The following is a 15,374-nucleotide window of genomic DNA, read 5'->3' on the forward strand; positions in this document are numbered from 1 at the left end:
GATGATTGATGATCTCAACAACTCAATACTTTTGGAAAGAATGTGGTGTTTGAATGCATTTATTTATTGCAAATGATAACAGGGAGATGGTCACCCCGCGATTAAATGGACAGGCACAAAGTTATTACTTACGTACTTTCTTTGTATTGCATGGAATCTTTTTCCAATTTATGCTTATCAGCTGTTTCTGAACCTTTATTTTGTGAAAGGAAAGTTTTTAGAGTTTATTTATTAGTCACAAGTAGGCTTACATTAACACGTAATGAAGTTACTGTGAAAATCTCCTAGTCACCACACTCTGACGCCTGTCTGGGTACACTGAGGGCGAATTTAGCACGGCCAATGCACCTAACCAGCATGCCTTTCAGACTGTGGGAGGAAACTGAAGCACCCAGAGGAAACCCAAGCAGACACGGGGAGATGGGTGGATGTAAAAGATCCCACGGCATTAGTTTGAAGAGCAGGGGAGTATTCCTCATTATTCTAACCAATATTTATCCCAGAAACAACTCATGAAAATGAATGGTCTGATCATTATCACATAACTACTTGTGGGATCTTGCCGAGCACAGATTAACTGCCATGATACTGGAACCTTACTAGAACCAGAGGACACAACCTCAGGTTAAAGGGGCGATCCTTTAAAACAGAGGTGAGGAGGAATTTCTTCAGCCAGAGAGTGGTGAATCTGTGGAACCTTTGCCGCAGAAGGCTGTGGAGGTCAGGTCATCATGTGTCTTGAAGACAGGATAAATAGGTTCTTAATTAATAAGGGGATCAGGGATTATGGGGAAAAGGCAGGATAATGGGGATGACAAAAATATCAGCTGTGATTGAATAGCAGAGAAGACTCAATGGGCCAAATGGTCCCTACAACATAGAATCCCGATAGTTCAGGAGGAGTCCATTTGGCCCGTCAGGCCTGCACTGACAACAATCCCACCCTGTCCCTATCTCCGTAAACCTACGTTTTTTTACCTTACTAATCCTCCTGACACTAAGGGGCAATTTATCATGGCCAATCAAACTAACCTGTACAGTTTTGGATTGTGAGAGAAAACCCACACAGACACAGGGAGAATGCGCAAACTCCTCACAGTGATCCAAACCGGGAATCAAACCCGGGTCCCTGGTGCTATGAAGCAGCAGTGCTAACCACTGTTCCATTATGCTAGTCAGTAACTACACTTCATGTGGCTGTAAGAGACTGCGTGTGAAACATCTGGTGGTCGTGAAAAGTCAAAGAAAATGAACATTTTCTGAAATTGGTTCAAAGAGTTGCTGGTCCAAACATCAACGATCAAACCAAAAAAGCATGAAGCTGGGAACTGTCTGCTCCTAACTGAACTGGATTTCCATTTCTGGGAATACTGGGCTACGTCAGGTCGGCACCAGTCATTTTCCAAGTTCTTTTGGTGTTTCCTTCTGGGATGGCTTCTTGGGGAGGACATCTTAAAGTTATATCTGAGCAGCTGACTGGTGTAGACCAGGTGTTTAAGCTCACCCGTGTCTGCCGCAGGACAGTTTTACTGTCTGCCATTGTGGGACAAGCCACGGGCCCCAGGGCATTGCTCTAACTTTGTGGGTGACCAGTACTGTGGCCTAAACCATGAGACTATCCTACTTATTGGAATCTAATGGCTAGACTAGACACTCAACACCGAGAGAGAGAGATAGCTTTTGGATCCCCAGTTTGTCCCAGGTCAGAACCTGCGCCCCAAAGTTATAATAGTTCACGGATTTTTTTTTCTGTAAGAGTTTGATTGATCTGGGCTGTTAAACTACGCTTTTCCTGCAGTCCTTTGTGTTGCTGTTAACTGCCCCTATTTTTCCTGATTGTGCACACACCTCACTGGGATATTAGAACAAAGAATGCAAGGCTGTGACCACTAATCACAGCCTTCCATTCAGAAAAGTGCTCCTCTACTGCTATCCTCTGTCTTCTATGGCCTAGTCGGTTCTGCATCCATTTTTGTCATCTCTCCTCTGATCCCGTGTGACTCCACCTTTCGCACCAGTCTACTGTAAGGCGCCTTGTTAAAGGCAGCTTACCTGCCGTACTCTGAATAAGGACTGAGGGTGATTCTGTCTCTTTCCTTCCCGGTCTACTTCCAGAAATGCAGCTGGAATAAGAAGTTTAATCTTGTGAAATGTCACAGGCACATAATGACCTTTCCACATCACTGTGCCTCTGTCCCTCTCTGTAAAGTTCACCCACACAGGGTTTGTCTTCTTGTTCCTGTGTTCCTCCTCCTGTGTTTAACCTGTGCTTTTTTTCCCATTCTTTTTAATACGGGTCTCTATCGTTCTGAATGATCTCTTCTGGATTCCGCGCTATGATAGGAATTTAATTACTATTTGGCTGACAAGATTGGCAGACTTATTCAGAAAAAAAATAGCTGGCCATTGATATTGGTTCATTGATAGGATGGCACAGTGACACAGTGGTTAGCACTGCTGCCTCACAGTGCCGTGGCCCTGGGTTCAATTCCCGGCTTGGGTCACTGTCTGTGTGGAGTCTGCACGTTCTCCCCTGTGTCGGCGTGGGTTTCCTCCGGGTACTCCGGTTTCCTCCCACAGCCTGAAAGACATGTTGGTTAGATTCATTGGCCATGCTAAATTCTCCCTCAGTGTACCTGAACAAGCACCAGAGTGTGGCAACTAGGGGATTTTCACAGTAACTTCATTGCACTGTTAATGTAAGCCTGCTTATGACTAAGGAATGAACTTTTACTTTAACTCTTTAGTTGCATAGACAGACCCAACAATGCAGAGGAAACATCAAGCTACTCTTTGCATGCCTTTTCAGAGAGCTGTAAAGTTTTCTGGATGTGCACAGCTCACTGACTATCACTGCTAGCTATGCAGATACATGGATTTGGGCCTGTGTCTGTGGGAGTTTGCACATTCTCCCTGTGGTTGCGTGGGTTTCCTCCGGGTGCTCCGGTTTCCTCCCACACCCCAAACATGTGCTCTTAGGCTGATAGGTGTAACAAATTGACCCTACACTAGTCTCCCCTGGATCTGGCTACATTAGGGGTACCATTCACATACACACGGGGAAGGGTAGGTGTAGGAAAATGCTTTGTTGAAATGGCAGCGTGGGCTCGTTGGGCCGAAGGGCCTGTTTCCCGTGCTGGGTTGTTCTTTGTTCTTTGTTTTTTTTTGTTGCATGCATTGTGTGCTGAAAACTCATTCTCAGCAGAGATCCCTCAATGGATTAAGGTGCCACTGAGTCTCTGAGAACCCGAAAGTCCATACTGAGGTTATTTTGGCTCGGTTGCCACTGAGAGGTATTAGAATGGGACTCATGTCCCAGGAAGGTGGAAGTGAAAAAAACTAGCTGAAGGTTCTGATCCAGCAAGATTCTCAGTGGGAAGTTCATTATGTTGATGATGTTTGAACATCAACACCAACACAAGGGGGCGTTAACATGGACAAATGGTCCAATGCTACTCAAGGTTGAGGCTCATACATGAAGTATGTCAACTTGAGAAAATTGACTAATATCGTCCAGCAAGATCTTCAGGGCACTCGATAGAGCGGCTGTTTGGAGGATACTTCTTCTTGTGGGGGAAATTAGACCTTGGGGTCATGGTTAAAAACAAAAGGTCTCGCTTTTAAGACAGAGATAGAATCCCTACTGTGCAGAAGGAGGCCATTTGGCCCATCAAGTCTGTGCCAACAACAACCCCACCCAGGCCCTATCCCTCAACCAGAGTATTTACCCCATTAATCCCCTGACACTAAGGAACAATTTAACACGGCCAATCCACCTAAACTGCACATCTTTGGAGTGCAGGAGGAAACCGGCGCACCCAGAGGAAAGCCACGGGAGGACGTGCAAACTCCACACAGACAGTGACCCAAGCCAGAAATTGAACCCAGGTCCCTGGCACTGTGAGGCAGCAGTGTTAAACACTGTGTTACCATGCCGCCCAATGAGGAGAGTGTTTTAAAAATAAGGGCTCTCCCATTTAAGATGGAGGTGAGATTAATTATTTTCTCCCAGAAAGTTGCAAATCTTTGGAACTCCCTTCTTCAGAGAGTGGTGGAGACAGGATCAGTGAAATAGTTTGAAGATGGAGATAGGTAGATCCGTGAGGAACAAGGGAGTCAAAGGTTATCATGGAATTGAGACCACAATCAGCTCAGCCATGAGCATAATAAAATGGAGAGAAGGGCATGAGGGATTGAGTGCCTACTCTGGCTCTGATGTGTTTGCTCGTATAGAAATGCCGGCTGCTGTTGTTGTTTAGGGAGTAGCTAGAACATGAGAAATCGTGCAAGTAGAAAATCTCATTCCACTCATCTTGCCAAGAGTATAACCAAGTCCCAGATTTAAAGGTGACTGAGTGATAATGAATGGAAAATGGCCAATTCCTAGTATCAACCCGCTTACCCTCAATGAAAACAAAATTAAAATAAAAGAACCATTGACATGCCAAGATCTTTAGTGTCAGCCTTGCTAAGCATGAAATTCAATAAATCACCGCCTCGAAAAGGAATTCACTGAAAAGACCATCTTTTTTGTGGCTGTGTTCTTGCCATTGAGAGCAAGAAGTCAAAAGTTCACTCCGAGTTGCGTGTTTCTCCAAGAAAATGATAAAAGCAAAGATTCAATGCAAAAATCAATCCACACAAAGAGTCTTGCAATGGAAATGTGTCCTTATCATTATCAAAGGATGTTTTTCAGGCCTGTAACTAGCTGAATACATGTTGTAAGATATAGTTGAGATGTCTGGTTCAGGCATGTGACTGTCCAGACATGTTTGGATTCCAATTATCCACAAAATGGAATGTCCTTCCAGTATATATCAGGTCAGAACAGGCAGGCATTTCTCACAATGATAGCAATAAGCTTTCAGAATTGCGGTAAATACGTAACAGTTTCAACAACATCTAAACCTGGAGCCAAGTTTGTGTAATTCCCCCTCATAATTTAACCATTAGGGGTCCAAGGGCCGGTTTACCCGTGCGGAGGTGGGATTGAGGAGTTGCTGAATCTGCATCACATTCCCACCTCCAGATGGCCAGGGATGTGACCTTTTCAGTCCCCAAGGTGTGGATTGGACAATCATGTCAGCAGACTCAAAGTTGGAGCGGTGGGAGAATCAAGTTAAAAGACCCACTGCCTCACGGGCTCATTCACAAATACATCCTAAAATAATTCAAAAGTATCTCAAAAATACGTTAAAATTTAAATGTGTTTTCCCCCAAATTCCCCACCCAAACCCCCACCGGCACCACTCAACACCATCCCACTCATCCCTGCACCTTCCAATTCCTCTCACCCCATTTACCTCACTCTATCCCTCTCAACTCCTACTCATCCTCATCTCTTATCCACCTTCTACGCATATTTAATCACATGCACTGCTATAAAAGCTGGATTGCTTCAAGGAACCCATAAATCCCCCAAATAAACAATTTGACTTGGGAACTGCTAATCTCAGCAGATGTGCTAAACTGAAAGCATCAAGGCAATTGGAAGTACCTGAAAATTATTTACATTTGAACCCCAACGCCCCCCCACCTACACACAATCTGAAACCTTTCCCAAGATGGGTTCTAAATGAATTATGTAAATCAGCTTCTTAAAAGGAGTAGACTGTTCTGATCCATTGCTCCATCCCTGGCCCTGAAGAGTCATAGAACCCTACAGTGCAAAAAGAAGATGATGGAAAGCTGGAACGGCGGGAATTTATGACTACATCATTCAACTTCTCTGATGCCCCGCTTCCATTCCCATCCCATTCAGGATAGACAATACCAGCCCAAGTCTCCAGTAATTCTATGTTGCTCTCTCTGTAAAGCTAATGCATCCTTCCTAAAGTGTGGGACCCAGAAACACTTGCAATACTCCAGTGTGGTCTAACCAGTGCGGCTACAGCGTAACCTATACATCCTTGTATTCCTGTGCTCTCGATGTGAAGGCCAGCATTCCAGCAGCTACTCTGATTATTAACTGTTGAGAATGTTTCAATGATCTGTGTACCTGGGCCCCCGGGGTGGGATTTTCCGGCTGTCCTTTCCCCAAGAATCGGAAAGTTCCACCCGTGGTCAATGGGCCCCCACCCCGCCCACCCCCAAACCCCCCCACCTCCCCTCCCGTACTGCTACGATTCCTGTGGCAGGCGGGATGGGAAAATTCTCCCCTAAAGTCCCTTTGGACTTTAGCTGTTTCTAGTTTCTCACCATTTCGAAACCCTTAGCCGCACATTTTCATTCACTGAAATCCATTTGTCCAACTGGCAAGTTCACTCCATTGATTCGAATCTCTTTGCAATTTTAATCTACTCTCCACACTGCCATTGGAGGATACAGGGTGGGGAGAGAATGGGAGAGGCGAGACCGTCCAAGGGTAAATGGGGGCAGCGGAGAGTGCGGAGATTGGTGACTGGAGGCGGGGAGCAGAGAGTGGGAAGTGCGGGGGAGGAGAGAGGGGGAGAATGTGGGGGAAGAGAAAGGGGAAGGTGTGGGAGGAGAATGGGGTGAGTGTGGGGGAGGAAAGAGGGGAGGTTGTGGGAGAGTGGGGGGGGGGGGGCGGACAGTGCGGAGAATGGTGAGCAGTGGGGGAGGGGAAAAGGGTGAGTGTGGGGGAGGGCAGATGGGGGACAGTGTGGGGGAATGGGGGGGAGTGGAGGGTGTGGAGTGTGGTGAGTGGGGGAAGAGAGAGGAATGGGTGTGGGGAACAACATAGAACATAGAACATAGAACATAGAACATTACAGCGCGGAACAGGCCCTTCGGCCCACAATGTTGCGCCGACCAGGGAAGGAGAAAGGGGTAAAGGCGGGAGTGTGGGAGAGGGGAAAGGGTGGCAAAAAAGTGGCTGTGAGGGAGGGAAGAGGGAAGAGAAGGGAGAGAAAGGAGGAGGAGGGGGAGGAGTGAGTCAACAGCAAGATTGAAGATTAACGGCAGGATTGGGTGATCATATTCTGGGATTCCTATCAGACAGTGGGACGAATGGACAGCCTGGAGGTGGGGGTGAGGGAGGAAGGGGTGGGGAGGAGTAGTTGGAGGCAGGTGGACAAGCTCCCTTGGGGACGGAAAAAGAAACCTGCGGGGGGGGGGGGCGGTAGTTGAGGGTCCTCAGATAGGCCTGGAGGGAGAGAGTTTGGACGAGGTGAGGTGGGTAGCTTCCTTGAGGAAGGGGAAGAACATCTTGTCCCCCTGAGCCCAGAGGAAGATATAACCCTGTGGATCTAAAAGCTCCCACCTCCTTCGCACTGACAATCTGCCTGAGGCCTGACAATGCCTCACATGCAAAAACATGCAGCATGAACGCGGGAGCCAGATGTAAACCTGTTGATGAAGAATTCTCTATGGTGACGATCCCAATATCCAGCATCATTTCCGGGTCAGGTCTCTCACCGATGTGTTTGGGGCATGTTCTCTGTATTTAACTGACCTGTCCCTCTATCCTACTTGCAGGGTTTAATATCAAAACCACTATCCCGGTATGGGCATGTTACTCTGATAATCTGATTGGTGCCCAATGCAATAGGAGTGAGCAGTTTAATTGCAAACTATTGTCTGTAGCTGGGAGAGAAAGGTGGCAGTGGGAAGCTGGTCTCACTCACCCATAGACAGGGCTGAGGCTGTCACTGGGCTGAGACTGTCACTGGGCTGAGACTGTCACTGGGCTGAGACTGTCACTGGGCTGAGACTGTCACTGGGCTGAGACTGTCACTGGGCTGAGGCTGTCACGGGGCTGAGGCTGTCACGGGGCTGAGACTGTCACTGGGCTGAGACTGTCACTGGGCTGAGACTGTCACAGGGCTGAGACTGTCACTGGGCTGAGGCTGTCACGGGGCTGAGACTGTCACTGGGCTGAGACTGTCACTGGGCTGAGACTGTCACTGGGCTGAGGCTGTCACTGGGCTGAGACTGTCACTGGGCTGAGACTGTCACTGGGCTGAGGCTGTCACGGGGCTGAGACTGTCACTGGGCTGAGACTGTCACTGGGCTGAGACTGTCACTGGGCTGAGACTGTCACTGGGCTGAGGCTGTCACTGGGCTGAGACTGTCACGGGGCTGAGACTGTCACTGGGCTGAGACTGTCACGGGGCTGAGGCTGTCACGGGGCTGAGACTGTCACGGGGCTGAGACTGTCACTGGGCTGAGACTGTCACGGGGCTGAGACTGTCACTGGGGCTGAGACTGTCACTGGGCTGAGACTGTCACTGGGCTGAGACTGTCACTGGGCTGAGGCTGTCACTGGGCTGAGACTGTCACGGGGCTGAGACTGTCACTGGGCTGAGACTGTCACGGGGCTGAGGCTGTCACGGGGCTGAGACTGTCACTGGGCTGAGACTGTCACTGGGCTGAGGCTGTCACTGGGCTGAGACTGTCACTGGGGCTGAGACTGTCACTGGGCTGAGACTGTCACGGGGCTGAGACTGTCACTGGGCTGAGACTGTCACTGGGCTGAGACTGTCACTGGGCTGAGACTGTCACGGGGCTGAGACTGTCACGGGGCTGAGGCTGTCACTGGGCTGAGGCTGTCACTGGGCTGAGACTGTCACGGGGCTGAGACTGTCACGGGGCTGAGACTGTCACTGGGCTGAGGCTGTCACTGGGCTGAGACTGTCACTGGGGCTGAGACTGACACTGGGCTGAGGATGTCACTGGGCTGAGACTGTCACGGGGCTGAGACTGTCACTGGGCTGAGACTGTCACTGGGGCTGAGACTGACACTGGGCTGAGGATGTCACTGGGCTGAGACTGTCACGGGGCTGAGACTGTGACTGGGCTGAGACTGTCACTGGGCTGAGACTGACACTGGGCTGAGGCTGTCACTGCGCTGAGACTGTCACTGGGCTGAGACTGTGACTGGGCTGAGACTGTCACTGGGCTGAGACTGTCACGGGGCTGAGACTGTCACTGGGCTGAGACTGTCACTGGGCTGAGGCTGTCACTGGGCTGAGGCTGTCACTGGGCTGAGACTGTCACGGGGCTGAGACTGTCACGGGGCTGAGACTGTCACTGGGCTGAGGCTGTCACTGGGCTGAGACTGTCACGGGGCTGAGACTGTCACTGGGCTGAGACTGTCACTGGGCTGAGACTGTCACGGGGCTGAGACTGTCACTGGGCTGAGGCTGTCACTGGGCTGAGGCTGTCACGGGGCTGAGACTGTCACTGGGCTGAGACTGTGACTGGGCTGAGACTGTCACTGGGCTGAGACTGTCACGGGGCTGAGACTGTCACTGGGCTGAGGCTGTCACGGGGCTGAGACTGTCACTGGGCTGAGACTGTCACTGGGCTGAGACTGTCACTGGGCTGAGACTGTCACGGGGCTGAGACTGTCACTGGGCTGAGACTGTCACTGGGCTGAGACTGTCACGGGGCTGAGACTGTCACTGGGCTGAGACTGTCACTGGGCTGAGACTGTCACGGGGCTGAGACTGTCACTGGGCTGAGGCTGTCACTGGGCTGAGGCTGTCACGGGGCTGAGACTGTCACTGGGCTGAGACTGTCACTGGGCTGAGACTGTCACTGGGCTGAGACTGTCACGGGGCTGAGACTGTCACTGGGCTGAGGCTGTCACTGGGCTGAGGCTGTCACGGGGCTGAGACTGTCACTGGGCTGAGACTGTCACTGGGCTGAGACTGTCACGGGGCTGAGGCTGTCACGGGGCTGAGACTGTCACTGGGCTGAGACTGTCACTGGGCTGAGACTGTCACGGGGCTGAGGCTGTCACGGGGCTGAGACTGTCACTGGGCTGAGACTGTCACTGGGCTGAGACTGTCACTGGGCTGAGGCTGTCACTGGGCTGAGACTGTCACTGGGCTGAGGCTGTCACGGGGCTGAGGCTGTCACGGGGCTGAGACTGTCACTGGGCTGAGACTGTCACTGGGCTGAGGCTGTCACTGGGCTGAGACTGTCACTGGGCTGAGACTGTCACTGGGCTGAGACTGTCACTGGGCTGAGGCTGTCACTGGGCTGAGACTGTCACTGGGCTGAGACTGTCACTGGGCTGAGACTGTGACTGGGCTGAGACTATCACTGGGCTGAGACTGTCACTGGGCTGAGGAGACTCAGTAAGTAGTCTCACAACACCAGATTAAAGTCCAACAGGTTTATTTGGTAGCACAAGCTTTCAGAGCAGCACTCCTTCATCAGGTGAGTGTAGAGTTTGTTTCACAAACTCAATTACAAGCTAATGCTTGCAATGCGAGTCTTTACAGGTCATCAAGTCTTGTGTGAATTGTCTCCAGCCAGGACAGTTAGTGAGATTTTGCAAGCGTAGGCAAGTCGTGGGAGTTACAGATAATGCGACATGAACCCAAGATCCCAATTGGGGCCACCCTCATGCGTGCAGAACTTGGCTATCAGTTTCTGTTCGGCGAGTCTGCATTGTCGTGTGTCGCTAAGGCCGTCTTGGAGAACGCTTACCCAAAGATCAGAGGCTGAATGCCCGTGACTGCTGAAGTGTTCCCCGAACAGGAAGAGAACAGTCTTGACTGGTGATTGTCAAGCGATGCTCATTCATCTGTTATCGTAGCGTCTGCTTGGTTTCCCCAATGTTCCATGCCTCGGGACGTCTGGTAGACAACATTGGCCGAGTTGCAGGAGTATTTACCATGTACCTGGTGGATGGTATTCTCACGTGAGATGATGGTATCCATGTCGATGATCCGGCATGTCTTGCAGAGGTTGCTGTGGCAGGGTTGTGTGGTGCTGTGGTCTCTCCTGAAGGCTGGGTAGTTTGCTGCAAACAATGGTCTGTTTGAGGTTGTGCGGTTGTTTGAAGGCAAGAAGTGGGGGTGCGGGGATGGCCCTGGCGAGATGTTCGTCTTCATCAATGATATGTTAAAGGCTCTGGAGAAGATCTCATTGCTTCTCCGCTCTGGGGAAGTACTGGATGAGGAAGGGTACTCTGTCCAAAGTGTCCTGTGTTTGTCTTCTGAGGAGGTCAGTGCAGTTTTTTGCTGTGGCGCATCGGAACTGTCGATCAATGAGTCAAGTGTCATATCCAGTTCATATGAGGGCATCTTTCACTGTCTGGAAGTGTCAGTTGTGATCCTCCTCATCTGAGCCGATCCTGTGTATACAGAGGGCTTGTCCATAGGGGATGGCTTCTGTAATGTGCTTAGGATGGAAGCTGGAAAAGTGGAGCATCGTGAGGCTCTCTCTGGGTTTGTGGTACAGTGAAGTGCTGAGGTGACTGTCCTTGATGGCATATGTCCATAACAGGCTGAGACTGTCACTGGGCTGAGACTGTCACGGGGCTGAGACTGTCACTGGGCTGAGACTGTCACTGCGCTGAGACTGTCACTGGGCTGAGACTGTCACTGGGCTGAGACTGTCACTGGGCTGAGACTGTCACGGGGCTGAGGCTGTCACTGGGCTGAGACTGTCACTGGGCTGAGACTGTCACTGGGCTGAGGCTGTCACGGGGCTGAGACTGTCACTGGGCTGAGACTGTCACTGGGCTGAGACTGTCACGGGGCTGAGACTGTCACTGGGCTGAGGCTGTCACTGGGCTGAGACTGTCACTGGGCTGAGACTGTCACTGGGCTGAGGCTGTCACGGGGCTGAGACTGTCACTGGGCTGAGACTGTCACTGGGCTGAGACTGTCACGGGGCTGAGACTGTCACTGGGCTGAGACTGTCACTGGGCTGAGGCTGTCACTGGGCTGAGACTGTCACGGGGCTGAGACTGTCACTGGGCTGAGACTGTCACGGGGCTGAGGCTGTCACGGGGCTGAGACTGTCACGGGGCTGAGACTGTCACTGGGCTGAGACTGTCACGGGGCTGAGACTGTCACTGGGGCTGAGACTGTCACTGGGCTGAGACTGTCACTGGGCTGAGACTGTCACTGGGCTGAGGCTGTCACTGGGCTGAGACTGTCACGGGGCTGAGACTGTCACTGGGCTGAGACTGTCACGGGGCTGAGGCTGTCACGGAGCTGAGACTGTCACTGGGCTGAGACTGTCACTGGGCTGAGGCTGTCACTGGGCTGAGACTGTCACTGGGGCTGAGACTGTCACTGGGCTGAGACTGTCACGGGGCTGAGACTGTCACTGGGCTGAGACTGTCACTGGGCTGAGACTGTCACGGGGCTGAGACTGTCACGGGGCTGAGGCTGTCACTGGGCTGAGGCTGTCACTGGGCTGAGACTGTCACGGGGCTGAGACTGTCACGGGGCTGAGACTGTCACTGGGCTGAGGCTGTCACTGGGCTGAGACTGTCACTGGGGCTGAGACTGACACTGGGCTGAGGATGTCACTGGGCTGAGACTGTCACGGGGCTGAGACTGTCACTGGGCTGAGACTGTCACTGGGGCTGAGACTGACACTGGGCTGAGGATGTCACTGGGCTGAGACTGTCACGGGGCTGAGACTGTGACTGGGCTGAGACTGTCACTGGGCTGAGACTGACACTGGGCTGAGGCTGTCACTGCGCTGAGACTGTCACTGGGCTGAGACTGTGACTGGGCTGAGACTGTCACTGGGCTGAGACTGTCAGGGGCTGAGACTGTCACTGGGCTGAGACTGTCACTGGGCTGAGGCTGTCACTGGGCTGAGGCTGTCACTGGGCTGAGACTGTCACGGGGCTGAGACTGTCACGGGGCTGAGACTGTCACTGGGCTGAGGCTGTCACTGGGCTGAGACTGTCACGGGGCTGAGACTGTCACTGGACTGAGACTGTCACTGGGCTGAGACTGTCACTGGGCTGAGACTGTCACGGGGCTGAGACTGTCACTGGGCTGAGGCTGTCACTGGGCTGAGGCTGTCACGGGGCTGAGACTGTCACTGGGCTGAGACTGTGACTGGGCTGAGACTGTCACTGGGCTGAGACTGTCACGGGGCTGAGACTGTCACTGGGCTGAGGCTGTCACGGGGCTGAGACTGTCACTGGGCTGAGACTGTCACTGGGCTGAGACTGTCACTGGGCTGAGACTGTCACGGGGCTGAGACTGTCACTGGGCTGAGACTGTCACTGGGCTGAGACTGTCACGGGGCTGAGACTGTCACTGGGCTGAGACTGTCACTGGGCTGAGACTGTCACGGGGCTGAGACTGTCACTGGGCTGAGGCTGTCACTGGGCTGAGGCTGTCACGGGGCTGAGACTGTCACTGGGCTGAGACTGTCACTGGGCTGAGACTGTCACTGGGCTGAGACTGTCACGGGGCTGAGACTGTCACTGGGCTGAGGCTGTCACTGGGCTGAGGCTGTCACGGGGCTGAGACTGTCACTGGGCTGAGACTGTCACTGGGCTGAGACTGTCACGGGGCTGAGGCTGTCACGGGGCTGAGACTGTCACTGGGCTGAGACTGTCACTGGGCTGAGACTGTCACGGGGCTGAGGCTGTCACGGGGCTGAGACTGTCACTGGGCTGAGACTGTCACGGGGCTGAGACTGTCACTGGGCTGAGGCTGTCACTGGGCTGAGACTGTCACTGGGCTGAGGCTGTCACGGGGCTGAGGCTGTCACGGGGCTGAGACTGTCACTGGGCTGAGACTGTCACTGGGCTGAGGCTGTCACTGGGCTGAGACTGTCACTGGGCTGAGACTGTCACTGGGCTGAGACTGTCACTGGGCTGAGGCTGTCACTGGGCTGAGACTGTCACTGGGCTGAGACTGTCACTGGGCTGAGACTGTGACTGGGCTGAGACTGTCACTGGGCTGAGACTGTGACTGGGCTGAGACTATCACTGGGCTGAGACTGTCACTGGGCTGAGGAGACTCAGTAAGTAGTCTCACAACACCAGATTAAAGTCCAACAGGTTTATTTGGTAGCACAAGCTTTCAGAGCAGCACTCCTTCATCAGGTGAGTGTAGAGTTTGTTTCACAAACTCAATTACAAGCTAATGCTTGCAATGCGAGTCTTTACAGGTCATCAAGTCTTGTGTGAATTGTCTCCAGCCAGGACAGTTAGTGAGATTTTGCAAGCGTAGGCAAGTCGTGGGAGTTACAGATAATGCGACATGAACCCAAGATCCCAATTGGGGCCACCCTCATGCGTGCAGAACTTGGCTATCAGTTTCTGTTCGGCGAGTCTGCATTGTCGTGTGTCGCTAAGGCCGTCTTGGAGAACGCTTACCCAAAGATCAGAGGCTGAATGCCCGTGACTGCTGAAGTGTTCCCCGAACAGGAAGAGAACAGTCTTGACTGGTGATTGTCAAGCGATGCTCATTCATCTGTTATCGTAGCGTCTGCTTGGTTTCCCCAATGTTCCATGCCTCGGGACGTCTGGTAGACAACATTGGCCGAGTTGCAGGAGTATTTACCATGTACCTGGTGGATGGTATTCTCACGTGAGATGATGGTATCCATGTCGATGATCCGGCATGTCTTGCAGAGGTTGCTGTGGCAGGGTTGTGTGGTGCTGTGGTCTCTCCTGAAGGCTGGGTAGTTTGCTGCAAACAATGGTCTGTTTGAGGTTGTGCGGTTGTTTGAAGGCAAGAAGTGGGGGTGCGGGGATGGCCCTGGCGAGATGTTCGTCTTCATCAATGATATGTTAAAGGCTCTGGAGAAGATCTCATTGCTTCTCCGCTCTGGGGAAGTACTGGATGAGGAAGGGTACTCTGTCCAAAGTGTCCTGTGTTTGTCTTCTGAGGAGGTCAGTGCAGTTTTTTGCTGTGGCGCATCGGAACTGTCGATCAATGAGTCAAGTGTCATATCCAGTTCATATGAGGGCATCTTTCACTGTCTGGAAGTGTCAGTTGTGATCCTCCTCATCTGAGCCGATCCTGTGTATACAGAGGGCTTGTCCATAGGGGATGGCTTCTGTAATGTGCTTAGGATGGAAGCTGGAAAAGTGGAGCATCGTGAGGCTCTCTCTGGGTTTGTGGTACAGTGAAGTGCTGAGGTGACTGTCCTTGATGGCATATGTCCATAACAGGCTGAGACTGTCACTGGGCTGAGACTGTCACTGGGCTGAGACTGTCACGGGGCTGAGACTGTCACTGGGCTGAGACTGTCACTGCGCTGAGACTGTCACTGGGCTGAGACTGTCACTGGGCTGAGACTGTCACTGGGCTGAGACTGTCACGGGGCTGAGGCTGTCACGGGGCTGAGACTGTCACGGGGCTGAGACTGTCACTGGGCTGAGACTGTCACTGGGCTGAGGCTGTCACTGGGCTGAGACTGTCACGGGGCTGAGACTGTCACTGGGGCTGAGACTGTCACTGCGCTGAGACTGTCACAGGGCTGAGACTGTCACTGGGCTGAGGCTGTCACGGGGCTGAGACTGTCACTGGGCTGAGGCTGTCACTGCGCTGAGACTGTCACAGGGCTGAGACTGTCACTGGGCTGAGGCTGTCACTGGGCTGAGACTGTCACGGGGCTGAGACTGTCACTGGGCTGAGACTGTCACAGGGCTGAGACTGTCACTGGGCTGAGGCTGTCACTGGGCTGAG

This window comes from Carcharhinus amblyrhynchos, chromosome 11 (genome assembly GCF_965287045.1).
Source record: "Carcharhinus amblyrhynchos chromosome 11, sCarAmb.v2.hapA, whole genome shotgun sequence".
Lineage (NCBI taxonomy): Eukaryota > Metazoa > Chordata > Chondrichthyes > Carcharhiniformes > Carcharhinidae > Carcharhinus > Carcharhinus amblyrhynchos.